General features: G+C 44.0%; 1 long non-coding RNA gene across 1 annotated transcript; it reads right to left on the bottom strand.

Annotated features, from left to right (window-relative positions):
* Positions 1 to 1,325: 1,325 nt before the first annotated feature.
* On the bottom strand, positions 1,326 to 7,150 carry LOC134484063 (uncharacterized). Its single transcript, XR_010061396.1, has 3 exons — positions 6,497 to 7,150; positions 4,558 to 4,667; positions 1,326 to 3,469 (listed from the first exon to the last, which is right to left on the bottom strand). It is a non-coding gene; the product is annotated as an uncharacterized LOC134484063 (long non-coding RNA).
* Between the last annotated feature and the right edge of the window lie 877 nt (positions 7,151 to 8,027).

Raw genomic sequence — 8,027 nt, 5'->3', positions numbered from 1 at the left:
TTTCCTCTTAGCACAGCTTTCATTGTGTCGCATAAGTTTGAGTATGTTGTATCTTCATTTTCATTAAATTCTAAAAAGTTTTTAATTTCTTTCTTTATTTCTTCCTTGACCAGGTTATCATTGAGTAGAGCATTGTTCAATTTCCACGTATATGTGGGCATTCTTCCCTTATTGTTATTGAAGACCAGTTTTAGGCCGTGGTGGTCCGATAGCACGCATGGGATTATTTCTATCTTTCTGTACCTGTTGAGGCCCGTTTTTTGACCAATTATATGGTCAATTTTGGAGAAAGTACCATGAGGAGCTGAGAAGAAGGTATATCCTTTTGCTTTAGGATAGAATGTTCTATAAATATCCGTTAAGTCCATTTGGCTCATGACTTCTCTTAGTCTGTCTACATCACTGTTTAATTTCTGTTTCCATGATCTGTCCATTGATGAGAGTGGGGTGTTGAAATCTCCCACTATTATTGTGTGAGGTGCAATGTGTGTTTTGAGCTTTAGTAAGGTTTCTTTTACATATGTAGGTGCCCTTGTATTTGGGGCATAGATATTTAGGATTGAGAGTTCATCTTGGTTGATTTTTCCTTTGATGAATATGAAGTGTCCTTCCTTATCTTTTTTGATGACTTTTAGTTGGAAATTGATTTTATTTGATATTAGAATGGCTACTCCAGCTTGCTTCTTCTGACCATTTGCTTGGAAAGTTGTTTTCCAGCCTTTCACTCTGAGGTAGTGTCTGTCTTTGTCTCTGAGGTGTGTTTCCTGTAGGCAGCAGAATGCAGGGTCCTCGTTGCGTATCCAGTTTGTTAATCTATGTCTTTTTATTGGGGAGTTGAGGCCATTGATATTGAGAGATATTAAGGAATAGTGATTATTGCTTCCCGTTATATTCATATTTGATGTGAGGTTATGTTTGTGTGCTTTCATTCTCTTTGTTTTGTTGCCAAGACGATTAGTTTCTTGCTTCTTCTAGGGTATAGCTTGCCTCCTTATGTTGGGCTTTACCATTTATTATCCTTTGTAGTGCTGGATTTGTAGAAAGATATTGTGTAAATTTGGTTTTGTCATGGAATATCTTGGTTTCTCCATCAATGTTAATTGAGAGTTTTGCTGGATACAGTAATCTGGGCTGGCATTTGTGTTCTCTTAGGGTCTGTATAACATCAGTCCAGGATCTTCTGGCCTTCATAGTTTCTGGCGAGAAGTCTGGTGTGATTCTGATAGGTCTCCCTTTATATGTTACTTGACCTTTTTCCCTTACTGCTTTTAATATTCTTTCTTTATTTTGTGCGTTTGGTGTTTTGACAATTATGTGACGGGAGGTGTTTCTTTTCTGGTCCAATCTATTTGGAGTTCTGTAGGCTTCCTGTATGTCTATGGGTATCTCTTTTTTTAGGTTAGGGAAGTTTTCTTCTATGATTTTGTTGAAGATATTTACTGGTCCTTTGAGCTGGGAGTCTTCACTCTCTTCTATACCTATTATCCTTAGGTTTGATCTTCTCATTGAGTCCTGTATTTCCTGTATGTTTTGGACCAGTAGCTTTTTCCGCTTTACATTATCTTTGACAGTTGAGTCAATGATTTCTATGGAATCTTCTGCTCCTGAGATTCTCTCTTCCATCTCTTGTATTCTGTTGGTGAAGCTTGTATCTACAGCTCCTTGTCTCTTCTTTTGGTTTTCTATATCCAGGGTTGTTTCCATGTGTTCTTTCTTGATTGCTTCTATTTCCATTTTTAATTCCTTCAACTGTTTGATTGTGTTTTCCTGGAATTCTTTCAGGGATTTTTGCGATTCCTCTCTGTAGGCTTTTACTTGTTTATTAATGTTTTCCTGTGCTTCCCTAAGTGTGTTCAGGTCTTTCCTGAAGTCCTCCAGCATCATGATCAAATATGATTTTGAAACTAGATCTTGCTTTTCTGGTGTGTTTGGATATTCCATGTTTGTTTTGGTGGGAGAATTGGGCTCCGATGATGGCATGTAGTCTTGGTTTCTGTTGCTTGGGTTCCTGCGCTTGCCTCTCGCCATCAGATTATCTCTAGTGTTACTTTGTTCTGCTATTTCTGACAGTGGCTAGACTGTCCTATAAGCCTGTGTGTCAGGAGTGCTGTAGACCTGTTTTCCTCTCTTTCAGTCAGTTATGGGGACAGAGTGTTCTGCTTTCGGGCGTGTAGTTTTTCCTCTCTACAGGTCTTCAGCTGTTCCTGTGGGCCTGTGTCTTGAGTTCACCAGGCAGCTTTCTTGCAGCAGAAAATTTGGTCTTACCTGTGGTCCCGAGGCTCAGGTTTGCTCTGGGGTGCTGTCCAGGGGCTCTCTGCAGCGGCAGCAACCAGGAAGACCTGTGCCGCCCCTTCCGGGAGCTTCAGTGCACCAGGGTTCCAGATGGTCTTTGGCTTTTTCCTCTGGCGTCCGAGATGTGTGTGCAGGGAGCAGTCTCTTCTGGTTTCCCAGGCCTGTCTGCCTCTCTGAAGGTTTAGCTCTCCCTCCCACGGGATTTGGGTGCAGAGAACTGTTTATCCGGTCTGTTTCCTTCAGGGTCCGGCGGTGTCTGTGGCAGGGGTCCTGCCGCTCCTGGGCCCTCGAGCAGATTTCTTTCTGTATCACCTGTAGGTCTTTTAGCCTGGCATACAAATCATTATTACTATGACATGTTGGTTCAGTAACATCATCTAATACAGTCAGGGGAGCTGAGGCCCCATATAAGATCTCAAAGGGGATAAGGCTGAATCTGGAAGGGATATTTCTTGCTCTGAAGAGAGCAAGAGGGAAGGAGTGTCACCCAGTCTGTGCCAGTCTCCATGGTCAATTTGGTCAGGGTCTCTTTTAAAATTTTATTTATTTACTCTACCTGTCCTGAACTTTGAGGTCTGTAAATACAACGTAATTTTCAATCAACCTCTAAATACCTGGCCACACCCTGGCTTACCTTGGCAACGAAAGTAGGGCTGTTGTCTGACCCAATTACCTTGGGCACTCCAAACAGGGAGAAGATTTCTTCCAGTATCTTCTTGAGGCCGTCTCTTGCTTGGTGGGGAAAGCTTCTATCTATTCCTGAAAAGATATCTATAAACACTAGGAGACATTTATAACCATATTTTCCTGGTTTTATCTCCCGTCCACTTCTCAGTAGTATCCAGGCCGTTCCCCACAGAGCCTCCTACCACAGTCAACTTTCCTGAAAACAGTTACCTTTTGGCATGGTATATATCAGTGCACTATCTGTTCCACGAGATACTTGAGACCTGTGACATAATATTTAGTTTTTGAAAATGTCTGGATGAGTTTGCTTACCCCTAAGTGAGTCTATTGATGCATTTGTTTTACCATGGCCTCTGTCTGTAAAAATTGTAGCAGGATCTTCTTTCTCGTTGAGGTGTACCAGAGTCTCTTCCTCGGCCTGGCTGGGTCATGGAGGGCCCTTCTTTTTTTTTCTTGCCCTCAGATGTCAGCAGGCCCCTCTGCTGATGGGCTGTAGCAAAGGCATACGTGCTGTCTACATAGATGTTAAGTCTCCTTCTCAGCTCAAGGGCTTTGGTGAGGGGAGCAAGCTCTACTCTCTGAGTAGTGGTGCCTTCTGGTAGGGCCTGAACCCATATGACTCTGTTTCCATCAACCACTGCTGCCCCAGTCCATCTTTTTTCCTTCTCTAAGAAGCTGCTCCCATCTATGAGCCAGATGGCATCTACCCCCTTTGGTGGCTGGTCAGTCAGATCTTTATGCCACTCCTGTGCTTTAGTGAGCTCCTGCTGACAGTCATGAAGGGGGGTGTCTAGGTCAGGGTCCGGGAGCAGGGTTGCAGGGTTTAGACTCGTAGGGGCAGTCTGGAATCACAAGGAACAAGTGGGATACCCGGCCCACACCAAGGTCCACCGTTCTTCGGGTAGTCCATGAGTATCATTTGTTGCCGGTAGTCCCCTGTACTCAAGGTCTTTTGCTGGACACTAGCCCATTTGGGCGTAGGAGCACAGAGTGTTGGGCCCCCGTATTCACAAAACAACTGGGCGGGCTTCCCTTCTATCTTAGCGCATAGCCAGTACTCTAGGACCAAAAGGCTTGCCTTCCAGGCTGCTGGAGAGGCCCCTCTTGTTCTTCCTGGGGCAGTCCCTCACCCAGTGTCCTTTTTCCTTGCGATAGGCACACTGATCTTTAGCTAGGAATTCTCTTCTGTTGCCAGGTACTGTCTTCCTAGGTTCCCTAACTACTGTGGCCAGTATATATTCCTCTCCTGTCTTCTATCCCTCTTTAACTCTCCAACTACTTTTTGTCTCTTTTCTTTCTTAGCTTCCTGCTAACTTCTTTCCTCTTTCTCTTCCTCAGTCGCTCTCATATCTTCTGCATCTTCCTCTACAGCTATTAGATGCTGTCCACTTATGTAACTACACTTCAACTTTACTTTCTCTGCAACTTACACTAACTCTCAGCAACTTAGCTTAACCCTTTAAATTTCTGTAACTTTCTCTATATCTTTTCCTTATCTTAGCCAGATTGGTGGGGCATTTTCCAGCCCCTCGGAGACCCACCCTTGGAGCCTGGTGGCAGACCCTGAGCACTCCCTACCTTCAGGGGTATTCAAGTCAACAGTCAGGAGTGAGGGTCTTCCATCCATGTCTGGAACATTCTTTCTGGCCTCTAGTAGGATTCCGTCTTTCCTCAGTGGTGAAGAAGACCTGTAACAGTTACTAACAAGCATCTCAGATGGGATGGTGGGAAAACAAGAGAATCTAGAGAATAGAGGTCCACTGAAGAGGACAAATAGCATTTAGTCACACAGCTAAACCAGGAGGACTTTTTGGGACAAAAAGGCCATTGTAAAAATAAGCACAAGCTTTGTGTCTGTGAAACAGAACGGCAAGCAGAGAGGGAGCTGATCTGTTACCGACTATCTCTCTGGACTTAAGAACTAATAACAAAAGGATGGAGAGATGGTTAGGACATGGGTGCTAGATGCCAAGTGGCTGACAAAAGAATTGTAGCCAGTTCACCTGGGACTTTCAGGACCTCAGTAGCAGCCCTTTACCAAACTGTCTCAGTGGGCTAAAGGCCCATGGAAAAGAAAACATTAATCCTGACCTTGGCCACAGCCAAAGCCTGAATTCTAAATTTTGACTGGCAAAACAAAGTTCTTAACAGTTTGTTGCAGATTCCCTCCGAAACTATCTCAGGGGCTTCTCTGTCCCCCAACCTGGGGCATTTTGACCACAGGGGCAGGAACTGGCTGCTGTGGGGATAGGATCAAAGGCACTCTCCATGTCAATGATGACTAACAGGGAAGGTTACTTAATGTTGGAGACCAACTCCTCTCTTGGAATAGGGCCAGCAGATAAGGCAGGCTCCCTTAAAGAACTTCTCTTAATGAACGCTCTCCTTCTGTGAGCAAGTGTTGAACGTCTGGCCACTGAAAGCAGCAACTGGAATTATTTTTTTTTTCAGGGCCAAAAGTCTCATAAAACAACCACTAACTCTACGCTATCTTTTTGTTGTCAAAGCGTCAACCCCAGCCGGCCTCATCACCTTGAAACTCCTCTTACGCTGACTTGGCCAGAGCTGCGCCACTGCCCACGCACAGCCTGCAGCTTGCTAGCAGGCCTGTATGCTCACCACCCTCAGCCCCTACATTTCTCTACTCTGTGCTGTCCCTTCCTTAGAAGCTGTGAATGTTTAAGCAACAGGGAGAATTTTTCTTCAGGATCTAAGGTAAAGCTTTCAGGCTCTTGTTAATGCTTGCTTCAGACAGGGTCACTCGCTAACCTGGAGTCCTTCATACACAACTGTTAATAGCAGCTAGACTGGACAAGGGGAGCAAAGGGAGGGGCATCTCTCCTTGGGGAGGAGGCTCAAGAGAGAAAGATAAAACTCCCTGGCAGAAAACAATTTTTCTCAAGCAAATTATTTCCAAGTTAAGCACCAAGAGGACCAAGTAAAACTCCTTGACAAACAAAGCAAACAGTTTCATGATTTTAAACACAGTCGTCAGTCCAAGATTTTAAACACAGTCGTCTATCCAAAGTCCAAAAACGAAACAAAAGTCAAAAAGACATTGGACAATACCACAGAAAACAACCCAGACAAATAAGACCAAGACAAAGAATCCTATAACCAATTTCCACAGATGTTCAAAGAAAATTAAGACACAAAGAAGACAAACAATTCCAACAGTCAGACAGACAGACACACTGCGCGGCTTCGGTGTCAAACTGAAACCAAAAATTCAGACAGAGGCGACGAGGGTCCGGATCCTTCAGTGGATCCAGCTCTCTCCTCTCTCCTCCAACCCAAAACCACGTATCCTTCCGATACAGGCTGAGCCCCGAAAAACTGGACTCCAAACACACTTGGAACGTCTTCCAGGGCTTTGGGGGAGAAGTCCGAGCTCCTCAGCTCCTTCTCTGGCCCGCCCAAATACAAACGGTCTAGACCCAAGCCAAGTAACTAAGCATTTACAGAACAAGTCACAAAGCAAGATAAGACAAGACAAGACAAACACTGGCCAGCTTACCTCCCGGTGGGTGGTCAGCGGTCTCTAGGCAGAGGATCTCCGATCCCGGACGAGCCCCCATAATGTAAGACTCTCAGAGAGAATCTTCCCTCAGGAGGGAGATCCTCGAGCCCAATGACCAGTCCGAGTCCACAGGCTGCAATCTGCAAGAGGATTTTTATTGATCAGGATACACAGGTACCTGTGGGCGTCCCAGTCAATTTGGAAGACTGGCGCGCCTAGCAGAACCAGGGACGGGTTTTTATAGGGCATTGGGGAGCAGAAGCAGGCTTACAGAAGCAGATGCATGGTTACAGGGATGTGATTCGTGGAGTAAATGAGGCATACGTGTATGTTACCTATTTTGGCTATAATCATAACAGTGAGATAGCAAAAAGTACATGGTGGTCAGGGCTTCTGGGGAGTCAGAGACTGTTTCTTTTTCCTGCCAGGTGGCCCATGGAGCAATGTCCATAATTTAGTCTGGTTTCTGTATTTTGTTTTCTTTTATGGTCTGTTTCGTCTAAATGATGGGTCAGCTTGTCCCACAAAGCTTGGACACATCTGAACTTTTCCAGGCTTATTTTAGTTCTGAGTCTGTGTATCTAAAAACTTACTTTTTACTTCTATAGTTGAGGGCCTTGGGCTTGTACAATTCCCTTTCTGGGAGGGGGTCTTTCAACCTTTTTCCCTTACTGCTTTTAATATTCTTTCTTTATTTTGTGCGTTTGGTGTTTTGACTATTATGTGATGGGAGGAGTTTCTTTTCTGGTCCAATCTATTTGGAGTTCTGTAGGCTTCTTGTATGCTTATGGGTATCTCTTTCTTTAGGTTAGGGAAGTTTTCTTCTATGATTTTGTTGAAGATATTTACTGGTCCTTTGAGCTGGGAGTCTTCACTCTCTTCTATACCTATTATCCTTAGGTTTGATCTTCTCATTCAGTCCTGGATTTCCTGTATGTTTTGGACCAGTAGCTTTTTCTGCTTTACATTATCTTTGACAGTTGAGTCGATGATTTCTATGGAATCTTCTGCTCCTGAGATTCTCTCTTCCATCTCTTGTATTCTGTTGGTGTAGCTCGTATCTACAGCTCCTTGTCTCTTCTTTTGGTTTTCTATATCCAGGGTTGTTTCCATGTGTTCTTTCTTGATTGCTTCTATTTCCATTTTTAATTCCTTCAATTGTTTGATTGTGTTTTCCTGGAATTCTTTCAGGGATTTTTGTGACTCCTCTCTATGGGCTTCTACGTGTTTATTTATGTTTTCCTGGAATTCTTTCAGGGATTTTTGTGATTCCTCTCTGTAGGCTTCTACTTGTTTATTTATGTTTTCCTGTGTTTCTCTAAGGGAGTTCTTCATGTCTTTCTTGAAGTCCTCCAGCATCATGATCAAATATGATTTTGAAACTGATCTTGCTTTTCTGGTGTGTTTAGATATTCCGTGTTTGCTTTGGTGGGAGGATTGGGCTCCGATGATGCCATGTAGTCTTAGTTTCTGTTGCTTGGATTCCTGCGTTTGCCTCTCGCCATCAGATTATCTCTAGTGTTACTTT

The sequence above is a fragment of the Rattus norvegicus genome, chromosome X (assembly GCF_036323735.1).
Source record: "Rattus norvegicus strain BN/NHsdMcwi chromosome X, GRCr8, whole genome shotgun sequence".
NCBI lineage: Eukaryota > Metazoa > Chordata > Mammalia > Rodentia > Muridae > Rattus > Rattus norvegicus.
The sequence above is the reverse complement of the archived record's forward strand: the minus strand, read 5'-3'. Positions and strand labels throughout refer to the sequence as shown.